The sequence below is a fragment of the Panthera uncia genome, chromosome C2 (assembly GCF_023721935.1).
Source record: "Panthera uncia isolate 11264 chromosome C2, Puncia_PCG_1.0, whole genome shotgun sequence".
Taxonomy (NCBI): Eukaryota; Metazoa; Chordata; class Mammalia; order Carnivora; family Felidae; genus Panthera; species Panthera uncia.
Window position 1 is genome coordinate 61,192,224 of NC_064810.1, and position 13,078 is coordinate 61,205,301.

Sequence of the window (13,078 nt, forward strand, 5' to 3'; positions counted from 1 at the left end):
CATGGACACTGAAAAAAGAGGAAAAGCCAAGCCCAATAACTTGAATGTACCACCAGGTGACAGTGTTTCTAAAATTAATCTGATTCTAGAGCATCCAGACCTGTTTTTGCAGAAGGGACCACATTTTAGCAGACAGGTAAATGAAAAATCACGTGATTGATTTTTAATAGTAAGTCAATCACTAACTAAATTTTTTCCTAATTACAATTATATTAATGTGATGAGGTAACACACCCAAATGACAGTGATGCAAGGTTACTCTAGTGTTGAATAGGTCAGAATGACTGGATCATCTTAGAAAAGTGGTAAGCAGTTTGAAAAGCTAATTTTCAGCAATTCCTCTAAAGATCAGATCAGCTATATTAAACTAAAGCAGGTCTGAAATGTAATTCATATTTGTTACATATTGGCAACAAAACACAATAACATTGAGACTTTAAGGCAATAGAGAGCAATAGATTCATAGCAAAATAATATTCATGTAATTTTGTTCAAAAGATGTATCTTGAGAACTTGTATTAACCAATGTAGATAAAATGTGTATTTGGGATTCATTTGCTAAAATGGTCATAATTTTTAAAAAGTGAAACTATAGAGGGAAAAAGTTTAACTCAAATAAAGTAGGAAATTCACATTACTGGAAAAGAAACATAGGAAGAAAAGGAAAGGAGAAGGGAAAAATGATCAATGGTTTTCTCCATAGACTTGGACTTTAATAACTAAAGGGTTTTACCTTGGCCTGAATAAGTCACAAAAATAAAAGCCAGTAGACCTAGATCAATCAATAAGCTATTCATATAATTAAGAGCATGCCATTGCCCACCTGGTTAGAGTTGATGGCTTAAGTTCCATTCATTTCTAATAAAATGTCTCAAATACACTCATTGCCAGCTGACTAAAACTTTATTTAAAGTTTACGTGATTATTTGCTAAATTTGATAAAATTTTGCTAAATGTATTTGATCACTTGTTATATTTTATATTAAAATTTATTTACTATAAGTGGCAAAGCTATGACATACATCTAGATCCCCTCATTATAAACAGAATTTTCCCCATTACATGCTATTCAATTGTTTCTACTTTTTCCACTTATGGGCAGGTTGTAGATAGTCGAATAGAAGGGGTTAGGAGAACGGTGAGAAGAAATGGAGGTAGGGATGCTTCAGAAAGTTGTGTATTAGTAAAGAAAAGGGCAAAAATAATTATAGTTGGCAAAAGAAGTAGCACACACTTAGCCTTCTATTTCACCTTCTTCTCTTCCCTTCTTCCATTTCCATTCCACCCCCTATTCTCATCACTATTTCTATACCTTCTTACTCTCATCAATACTTCCCCAAATCCCAAGTTAAATTACAACAAGGCAGGGAAAGGAATGACTCCTTAACATTGCTCATCAGCTTAGTCATTCTCTTTAGAACATACACAGTCCTCCTCACTAAAGGGAATGAAAAAAAGGTAGAACATTAATTTTTCATTTCCCCTAGAATAAGTTTTATCATTTTTTTTCTGAAAATATCCATTTTGCCCAAGTTTTCAAATGTGTTACCTTAAAGTTGTTTATTTATTGCTCATATTATATAAACATTTCTACTATATTTTAATTATGTCCCCTTTTATACATATCACTGATTTTTCTGCCTTTTTTTTAATTGATCAACCATTGCATAGATTTTCCTACTTTACTAGCCTTTTCAAATTAATTAGCTTTTGAATTTATTCACCTATTCTATTACCCCTTGGAATGTTTCTTCCTTCCCATTTTATATATAGGAATACCTTATTTTAATCCCATTGCACTTTATTGAGCCTTACAGATTGCATTTTATACAAACTGAAGGTTTGTGGTAACTCCCCAATGAGCAAGTCTACAGGTGTATTTACTTATTTTTTCTAACAGCATTTGCTCACTTTTGTCTCTCTGTCACATCTTGGTAATTCTCACAATATTTCAAACTTTTCAATATTATTATATTTGTTACTGTGACCTGTAATCAGTGATTTTTGATGTTGCTATTCTAGTTGTTTTGTTGTGTCATAGCCACACCCTATAAGGTGATGAACTTAATCAATGAATGTGTGTATTCTGACTGTTCCGGCAACTGGCTGTTCCCCATCTCTTTCCCTCTCCTCCGGTCCCTTATTTCCTGAGACAGAACAATATTGAGATTCAGCCAATTAGTAATCTTAAACAATGGTTTCTAAGTGTTCAAGTGAAAGGAAGAGTCACACATGTCTACTTTAAATCAAAAGCTAGAAATGATTAAGTTTAGTGAGGAAGGCATTTCAAAAGCTGAGACACGCTAAAAGTCAGGCCTCTTGCACAAAAAGATTAGCCAAGTTGTAAATGCCAAAGAAAAAGTGCTTGAAGGAAATCAGAAGTGCTACTCCAGAAAACACACAAATGATAAAAAAAAAAAAAAAAAAAAAAAAAAAAAAAAAAAAAAAGCTAAACAGGCTTATTGCTGATATTGAGAAATTTTTTGTGGTCTATATAGAAGATCAAATCAGCTACAACATTCTCTTAAGCCAAAGCCTAATCCAGAGCAAGACCCTAACTCTCTTCAATTCTGTGAAGGCTGAGGAAGTGAGGAAGCTGCAGAAGAAAAGTTGAAGCTGGCAAAGGTTGGTTCATGAGGTTTAAGGAAAGAAGCTGTCTCCATAACATAAACGTACATGGTGAAGTAGTAAGTTCTGATGTGAAAGCTGGAGTAAGCCATCCAGAAGATCTAGCTAAGATAATACATAAGGGTGGCTACACTAAACAAGGGATTTTCAATGTAGATGAAACAGTCTTCTATTGGAAGAAGTCTCTAGGACTTTCATAGAGGAGAAGTCAATGCCTGGCTTCAAAGCTTCCAAGGACCGGGTGACTCTCTTATTCGGGACTAATGCAGCTAGTGACTTTAAATTGAAGCCAATGTTCACGTACCATTTCAAAAAATTGTAGGGCACTTAAGAATTGTGCCAAATCTACTTTGTGCTCTATAAAAGGAACAACAAAGCGTGGATGACAGCATATGTGTTTACAACATGGTTTACTGAATATTTTAAGCCCACTGTTGAGACCTACTGCTCAGAAAAAAGATTCCTTTTAAAATCTTACTGCTCATTGATAATACAATTGGTCACCCGGGAGCTCTGACGGAGATGTACAATGACATTAATGTTGTTTTCCTGCCTGCTGTCACAACATCCTTCCTGCAGCCCATAGATTGAGGAGTAATTTCAATTTTTAAGTCTTTTTATTTAAGAAATACATTTTGTAAAGCTATAAGTGCTATGGATACTGATATCTCTGATATATCTGGGTAAAGTAAATTTAAAACCTTCTGGAAAGGATTCCCCATTTTGGATGCCATTAATAGCTTTCATGATTCATGGAAAGAGGTCAAAATATCAACATTAACAGAATTTTGAAAGAAGTTCATTGCAACTGTCATGTATGACTTTGAGACTTCAAGACTCCAGTGGAGTAAGTAACTGTAGATGTGGTGGAAATAGCAAGAAAATTTGAATTAGGAGTGGAGCCTGAAGATGTGACTGAATGGCTGTAATCTCATGATAAAATTTTCACGGATGAACAGTTGGTTCTTATGGATGAGCAAAGAAAGAGTTTCCTGAGATGAAATCTATGCCTGGTAAAGATATTGTGAAGATTGTTGAAATGACAACAAAAGATTTAGAGTATGACATAAACTTAGTTGATAAGCAGTGGCAGGGCTTGAGAGGATTGACTCCTATTTTGAAAGAAGTTCCACTGTATACAAAATGCAATCAAACAGAATCTCATACTACAAAGAAATCTTTCATGAAAGGAAGAATCGACTGATGGGGCAAACTTCATTGTTTTCTTCTTTTAAGAAATTGCCACAGCCACCCCAATCTTCAGGAGCTACCACCCTGATCAGTCAGCAGGCATCAACATCGAGGCAAGACCCTCTACCAGCAAAGATTACAACTTGCTGAAAGCTCAGATGATGGTTAGCATTTATAGCAATAAGATATTTATAATTAGCATATATATATATATATATGTCTCTATAAATACAGACATAATGCTATTGCATACTTAATAAATTACAGTATGGTGTAAACATAACTTATATACAAGGGGAAAACAAAAATTTACCTTGACTTGCTTTATTGTGACATTTGCTTTATTGCGGTGGTCTGACATCAAACGTGCAATATCTCTGAGGAATCCCTCTACTTTCATTTTCTGAAATTCCAGTTAGGCCTATTTTGGAATTCTCATTTTGTATGAGTCAGGTTTCTTCAGAGAATTAGAGTCAAACATCTATATCTATATCTGTATCTATATCTATATCATCTATATCTATATCTATACATTAGGTTTTCAATTATTTGAAAGATAGCACACATACCTTCTTCAAGTCTTCCCCAGGTAAATAGCTTCAGTTCTTAAAAAATAAAACCTCATATGCCAACTGTTTTTTTTAAGTGCCATATGGGCAATTGTGAATGAATCTTTTTCACTGAAAAAGCAAACAGCAAAATAATTTCTGCTTTTTCTTCTGCATTACAGTACCGTCCATTACATATCTCTGTTCTAAAACATATAACCATGTAATGTGATCTTGGTTTACATTCCTTCATCTACCACTAGACTGGTGATTGTAAGAGTAGGAGTTGTACTTGGAATATAATTGATCCCTAATATAAGTTGGTTGCTTTGGGTTTACAAATTTAAGAAAATTTAAAATTGCCAGTCCATGAAGCATGATGGGCTTTTTCCAGTGGGCCTGGAGCTGAATTATTTGCATGAGTAAAATAGGTGAGACATGACTTAATAGCTGCTTTTATTTGTAGAAACAAAAGAAGACTTGGAGATCTTAGCTTACAAAGAGCCCAATATAAGTCAATAGTATGTTGTTCCTTCTTAGACAAAATGCCTCCTTGAGTGCAGAGAAAAAGTCTCATTTTTTCTTTCCATCACCAATACTAGCACATCAATTGGAGCAGTAACTATGTGTTGTATGAATGAATGGCAATACTAACAAAAGAGGAAATCTTGACATGATAGTGTATATATTTCAAAAGGGAAATAAAGTCTGACAAGGGTAATGAAAGAAATTCTTAGATACCTAAAGAGTTGTCAGATAGAAGATGGATTAAGACTTTTCTGCGTGATTCAAGTGAACAGAATTATATCTATTTTGTAAAAGTTACAGGCAAATCAATTTGGGCCTAAAAGAAGACACTTAACGACAATTTTAACTATATAAAAATAGAATGCCCTGTTTTTGTGGTACAAAGAACCTGGAACACAACTTATTAGAAGTATTGTTGAAGGAATTAATGTGAATCATTAAAAAATTGAGCAAGACAGTTTTTCAAAGTCCTACCAAGCTGTGAAATTAGTATCTCATGGTTAGAGGTAAATGTGGATCATTAATACCATTAATTCTAAGGTAACCTAAATTTCTCTTTATTTTTGGTATAACTTTTTAGACTATTGATGTGAATTGAAATTGATGTCAACTTGACAGCAAAGGTTTTTTCCTTTTTCCCCTACATATCTAAATGTTAAACTTAACATATATTCTTATGGTCTTATCTTCTGAGATTTGTATCATTGTTCCAAATTCCTGAAAACTTAAAATTCCAGGTCTGCTCTTGAGCTGTTATATGTTCATCCACATTCCTGTTACATACCCAATCTCTTTGCTCATATAATCCACTGAAAGAAACATTGATCCTCACCTTAAGAAATTCCCTCCAGGTTAACTCAACTTTGTAAAAATTCTACTCATTGTTCTCCATTCTGTCACCAATGGTATCACGGCATATATTCTCTGATGTTTTGCTAAAAGTTATCCGTGCTACATATACTCCATTCTTCTAATAGTTTTGTAAGATGGTAATAAAAAGGACAGAAGGTCAATCTGACACAACCCGATTTTTCAGTGACCCTGTCCCTGCTTATAGTAATAGCATTTTCTTTCCTCACAATTAACTTTAGTAATCTGTCTGTAATATTTTTCAAGAGTTGATAACTGGCCCTATGTTATATGGTTTAGGACCTCTATCTTCTCACTCTTTAAAAAAATGGGATGCAGCTTTTCCCATCTCTAGTCTTCTTGTTCCTTACCCTTGAGTTTTCAAAAACCCGAAATCAGTTATCTAGATTTTATCAGCAGGGACTGGGGCATATTTCATATGACCAAGACAATGGAACTCACTTAGATGCTCTCTGTATTTCTGCATGTTTTGAGCTTCATTTTTTCCAGTTTAAAAGTCTTTCTTCATTACCTAAATGACAATTCAAAATTGGAAAAAAGTGATTCTATTCTTTCCTTTTTATCTGAATCTAGCTCTTCTTTATTCTTTCCCTTAATGTGAATGAAACTAACACACATTTTTTTGTCCTACAACATTTTTCCCACAATTCACCTAATTCTAATTTTAAGATTTCCAAACACTATTCTTGGAGGTTTGTGGAATTTTTTTTTTTTTAGTATTTTTTTCTTTGTCATGTCCTAATCCTTGAGATTTTTTTTTCTATAAAAATGTATGCTTCTTCTATTCATGAGGAATGGTGTGAAATTTGCATGTGTATCCTCAGAGCTAAACAGGAACATCACCAAAAACAAAGAATAAAGAATTGTGTTTGATTCATTAATTATTTACTCACACAAATCGACCATTTAGCCAATATCCTTTTATGTAGAACAAGAGTCCCTTTGCAGACCTGGAGTAATGCTTAGAAAGTGTCACATAGGTTTTTTCTGCTCATCTTCTCTGGATAATGATCATTAGGAAGACCTCAGGTTAGTCCAGTGAAAAGCAATGCAAGAAATTTACCTTCTCCTATATTTTGAAGCCAAAAACTTGTATGTTGCTACAATATAAAGGACTTTGGTCATTTTGCCTTTATAGTTACACCTGATTCCAAAGAAAATAAGTCATTTGGAGCACAAACCAGTGTTCAAGAAGTAGATATGGAGTGCCTGGTAAGTCAAGGCAGTTTCTAGCCATGTGGGAAATTCATGGATACATCAGTCCTAGTGAGTTAATGACATCAGAAGATAATGACAAGCCATCCAACATCTTTGTTCCATTGAATCTTAGAGACTGAATTTACTTGTCTTTAAAAATACATCTGTCAAAGTAATTTAACATGAGACTGGTAAACAGAAAGAGGTCTATTCCAGACTCAGAATAAATGAGTAACTGATATTGGACAACAGTCTTCAGTATGTTTCAAAAGAATGTCAGTAGTTTGCAGTAGTATATGCATATAGCAAACTACTGATTTTGGACAACAGCACCTACTTTCCTCTATCTGCAATCACAGAAGTCAATAGAGAAAATGGCACAGGCTATGAAAAGACTAGTTATAATAGGGGCCCACTGCTATGCTAAAGCACAGCCACAGAGCAACTGATTGCATAAGATCATCTATTCAGCCCCTAATGAGCTGTTGTTGTTAGAGCTCTGTTCAACCTTCCACTAGGCACCAATTATGTTTACGGTTAGCAGTTCGGGTATGTATTGACTTCTCTGGAGAGTGGGTTTATGTGCAGAATTGTGGTGAATGGATCATAATCTGGCCTTCACACCCTCAAAGTGCAGACTCCAGGAGAACCTGCAATATAGTTAGAAATGCACTGGAAGAAAGAAAAAAGAAAGAGGAAGAGAAAACAGTATGGCGTAGGGGGCTGGAGAATTGGGTGGGGTAGGAGTGGAGGTTGTGTACTGCCTTTGCCGCCCCTAACAGGAAATTACAACGAATCCACAAAACTTGGCCTGTGACTAAAGAAGCATTTGTTCCCGACCATTAAACCTGGCTTGCTCACCAGAAGGATTTTAACAGTCCCTTTGACCATGTTGAAAATTTGAGGATGGAGATAATCCTTTTCACTCCTGTTTTTTGTTGGTCTGCAAAACTGTTTGAGAGATTGAACCTTGGGCATTTGTCAGTGAGGTCTAATGCACATTTTGCTCTCTTTCAATGGGTATTCAGCAGACTTCAGATCTATAAAAATTCGACTTAGTTGTTGCCTATTTTCTCATCTATGGGGGCTGGGCAACTCAGCGTTATCTGAGAGGTGCCAGCTGTTGCTATTACAGACAGCATTCAATGGTTCACTTATCTGAATATGTACTGTTACTCTGCAAGATCTCAGGGAAGGAGACTTTGCTGTAATGGTGATGTGCTTCTTTTTTGATGGAGCTCTTGAATAAATACCATTTTTGAAAAAGGGGGGTTCTGAGTGACTGGAAGCATTTCTCATACACATACTGACTTCAGCAGCTGAGAGATATACAAACACGCCTTATATATCCACAGCTCTACCAAAAATATATATATATTGTTGAAACAGCAAATATCTTTCTAACTATACCACTGCATGTTATTCATGGTATGTATGAAAAAGCAATAATGACCTTCATTAATCTGATTGTAACTAACATGTTCAATATTAGATGATTATAAAATGTTGAACTGAATGTGCAAAGCTGATTCAAAAGTATATGGACTTTATTAAAGTCATTTAGTGTGCTTTAATTAGTAAATTATACCCTTCTGACCCCATGAGTGTGTTAGAATTTCACACACTTGCTTTTCACAGCAAAGGCCTGAGCTTAGTCATCACTTTCAATTAAACCAACACAAGGAATCAAGGCCTAGAGGTTAAGTGAACAAAATATTTTTTTTAATTCCCAATGTATAAATAGATCTCTAATTTGTAAAATAGCTAATTACTCTCCACCATAGTGGACTCTAGCTATTGTTTGATAATTGAACCTAACGTCTGCACCTGTCAACTTAAACATCCTTAGACATTTAAAGGACCTTTTGAAAGCCTCAAGAATAAGGAAGTATTTTTTAGCAGGACTATTGTGACTTTTTTAAAATTGCAAGTGGATGCTTTAGCTGAAATAATTCACATACCAGTTACATGGTAGCAGAAAGAAAATGAAAAAAAAATGGTGTTTCTATTACCAATAAAAAAGACTGGAGATGGAAAAAAGCTAGAGATGGAAAGAAAGGGTTGAAGACCGCATGGGGCTGTGGGCCAAGAAAAGGAGTTTGATGCTGAGTGATGCATGGTTCCAGAAGTCATAATGGTTAAGGACGTGATGAAAAAAAGGCACGTAGCTATCTACCTTAAGGGCTAGAAAATGTCCTGAGAGGGAACAAGCAGTTTTAATTTGACCTAAAAATGTTAGAAGCAAGTTTTAAAATATAAAGAAAAATATGAGGATGTATTTATATAATACAAACTACTAATTTGGAGAAGAGAAACCTGCTGAACAGGTAGAAATCTAAATTGCTAAATGTATTAAAGAAATGCAATTTCCCTATTTTAGCATATGTAAACTATTTTTTGCCTCATAAAGTATTTCCAGGTAGTATCCTATTGGATCCCCTTCAAGGATTGCAAGAGTCCTTCCACATACTCTCAGATAAGGGGCTGAATCATCCATAGCCTCTATTCCACCCTTAACTAGTATAGAGCTTCTGTTTGATACAGCTGTTTTAAACCATATCATTTCAAAAACCCTTCCTTAAATTGAGGAAAGGAAGGCCATGAGAAAACTGAGCTGAAATTCAAAGTCATGGGCATCAAGACCTTGCAATTTAGAGGAAGAAGACAGAAAAGTCATAGTAGAAGTTATGAATGTTGCATTAGACTATGAGAGAAACATGCATATGCATAGGGTGTCACTGGGTTACAAAAGAGAGCATTTATTTCTCTCAGCCTGAACTGAAGTGCAGAGGACCTAGTAAGAAGGGGTTTCCTAAGGATGGTCACATGTCAGTTGAGTTTTTAAGGATGTGTGGGAGTTAACCAAGTATAAGTAGCAAGAATGGGCATTCCAAGGGTAGGTAAGGGTATTTCAGGGGTCTAGAGACCTGAGGGAGATTGGTTTGCTTAGGGACCACATAAAATTCACTATAACTAAGTACAGAAGCCAGTGTCTTCTCCATCTTTAAATACCTCTTTTTTTTTTTAAATAAAAAAAATCTGCTATGCCTCGTCTGTGTATCAGTTCAGTTTTTTCCCTCAAGTCGTTTAGTTAAGGTAGAGGGGAGGGACAGGAAAATCTTACTTTTCCATTAAACTGCAGATTGTATATAGTGCCTGTCATGTGCCAGGACTTGCCCATGGAGACCAAACTCCAGAAACGTGATCAACTCTGCTGAAAAGGAGCAGGTCGCTCAACTTCATCTGTTCTCTAAAACGCAGAACTCCCTCCACCTTCCCACACTGCAAACTCTGCTAGCCACTTGCTTCTAGATACATGGAGAGGGCTGAAGAGACACATATTTCTTGTTAAATGAGACACTCAGAAATGACACAGACTCTATCCATAAGGCCAGAATCAGTTGGGAACAAAGGAATAAGAATTTACGTATATTTCTGCTCAACGTTTTCTTCTTTTTAGTTGATCTGACTATTCCGGATCTGACCTGAGGCCTGCCTAACCATCCTTTACCTCTAGTGTAAACAAAATTGTTGTACTATTCTTCTTCAGCAAGCTTGTTTAGTTCCTGCCCCAGATTGGGTATGATATAACCTTGGGTACTAAAATTATTTTCATTTTATTATATTTAAAAAAAATTTCAACACCAAGACATTCTATGGGCTTATTCTCGTTCTCTAGAACTTGCAAAACACTGTGATTCATAGCAAACATCTATTGAGGGCTTTACTATGTGTCAGATACCCTTCTAACTGCTTTCCATGTATAAAATAATTTATTCCTAATAATCAGTCTATAATTTATATGTAACTGTTACCCACATTCTATGATTCAACCAATAACTTTAAAGCTAAGGAATTGGCAGAAGGTCATAGCTGGTAAATGGAAGAGCTGGTGTGTACATGCAGGCATCGTGCCTTCAGAGTTTGCCTTTTAGCCATGACATTGGACTGCTGAATCACTTTGTTAAAGGTACAACCTCAGTTGTACCATACTAAGTTTGTATAACTTAGAAAAGCCATTGATTGCATCTCCACTTAGGTCCTTTATTGTAACAATTAATAGATCAACAAATATTGAATGAGCAACATTTATGTTCCAGGCTTGCTGTTTTAGGCATCTAGATATACAGGAGGAGAAATCATGTGGTCAATAATCTTATATAAATTCTCATAGTGGTAATGGAAATTACAGATCATGTGAAGCGGAACCTGTAGAAGATCCAAAAATCAAGTCCAATTTACTTATTTAGCAAAACAGAAAAATAAGATCCTAGATAAAATTCATTGTAAGCACACACACACACACACACACACACACACACCCCTTACCTAAAATTATAAACATATTAGAAAAGTGTGGACACTGCATTCCATCCTATGTGTTTTGTCAATTATACACTATGAAGCACATAAACATGGACTATTTTAAAGGAAATCCTCTGAGCATGGTCTCACCTCTACAAATAAATAATTAAATGCTTGAAAAACAACTAGAAGTAAATTTGCCAAAATATTATCAGTGTTTACTTTTCCATGATAGTATGGATAATTTTTTAAACTATTTTGTTACTTAAAAAAAGACCTACATTGGGGTGCCTGGGTGGCTCAGTCGGATAAGCAACTGACTTTGGCTCAGGTCATTATCTCACAGTTTGTGCATTTGAGCCCTGCATGTCAGGCTCTGTACTGACAGCTCAGAGCCAGAAGCCTGCTTTGGATTCTGTGTCAGCCTCTCTCTTTACCCCTCTCCCTCCCCTGCTCATGCTCTGTCTCTCTGTCTCTCTCAAAAATAAACACTAAAAAAAAATTTAAAAAGAAAAGACCTACATTAAAGATATACAAATAGAAAAAAAATGTTTAAAATGAAAAAAACAAAAGTCTCCTCCTCTCAAAACAAAACAAAAAAAGTCTGAATGTTTAGAACCACCACATGTGCTGGTCCAAAATTCCTTGGAGTTTGATTTCATGCTCTATTGAAGTTCGTCTAAAGCTGAAGCCCCTCTGTTATCTTTTGACTACTCTAGATCATCTGAGAACACAAAGGGATTTCTCAGACTGTACCTACTTGATTTAGCTAATGACGCAACTCAACTATAGGAAAATGAGAGCAATTCCATATTTAGGAGCTATGCTCTGCAAGTTTCTCCTGAATAATGACTCTAGATTATGCCACGTGCTATGGAGAGCTTGCTTTCTCCTACGAAAAGATGACTTATCAAACTGTGCTATCTCTTTACAAAATTGACTCGGCAAAAGAACTTAACAAAAATGAAAACAGTTTTGGTGCTGGAAAGGCCACACATATTTCCCAACAATGATTCCAGTAATTAAGGAAAAAAATAAAGCAAATTGTCCCATTTTGTTAAATGGACTGCAGACTGTCATTCCAACTTTAATATAGCAGTGTGTATAAAATTATTTTTCATTTTTGTATAGAATTATGGTAGTAATAAAACCAATAGTGGATTTAATTCAGAATAATAAGAGCTTTTATAAGATGATAATCATAACGTTGTTACAAATTCATAGAAAACCATGGGTGGGCTGTCATATTATTTAGAGGAGAATTGGCATTGGGTCAATTAGATCATCTATCTCTCAGCCTTTGCTTACGGCTGAGAACAAGTTCCAGGGGGAAAGTGGTACTCGATCTAAAAACCTCCTCATTCAATCTCATGAGATTTCTTTAGGAATAAATAGTTTTAACACTTTGCCTTTAACTAAAGCCTACTCTAAACTGTAACACTTACAGCGGCTAGCAACTACTCATTCATTACATTAGCTAACGAGATCTGGTAGATTTACTCTATAAATAAGAAAAGGGAAACCCAAGATAAATTTTATATAAAATTATTGTCCAGTCCTTGTTTTTAGAACATCAAAACCAATCAACCATATAGAGCTCTTACAAGCTAAGTATTCTTAATTTGACACATCTCCCCAAATAGCTAATGTCATAGAATAACCTACAATGAGAACATTTAACATGATTTTCCTAGTGATTTCCTCACCGTAGTGAGGAAGCCTAGTGATTTTCCTGGGCCTATCTACCTCATAGTGTGTTTGTGAGGATTCACAAAGTTAATGCAAGTAAAGCACTTCCTTGCTGTTCTAGT

The 13,078-nt window shown here is 35.3% G+C and overlaps 1 protein-coding gene across 3 annotated transcripts in view; it reads right to left on the reverse strand.

Moving 5' to 3' along the window:
• The window catches only part of LSAMP (limbic system associated membrane protein), a 651,110-nt gene that overhangs the window by 356,257 nt on the left and 281,775 nt on the right, over nt 1-13,078 (reverse strand). The gene's annotated exons all lie outside the window — the stretch shown is intronic.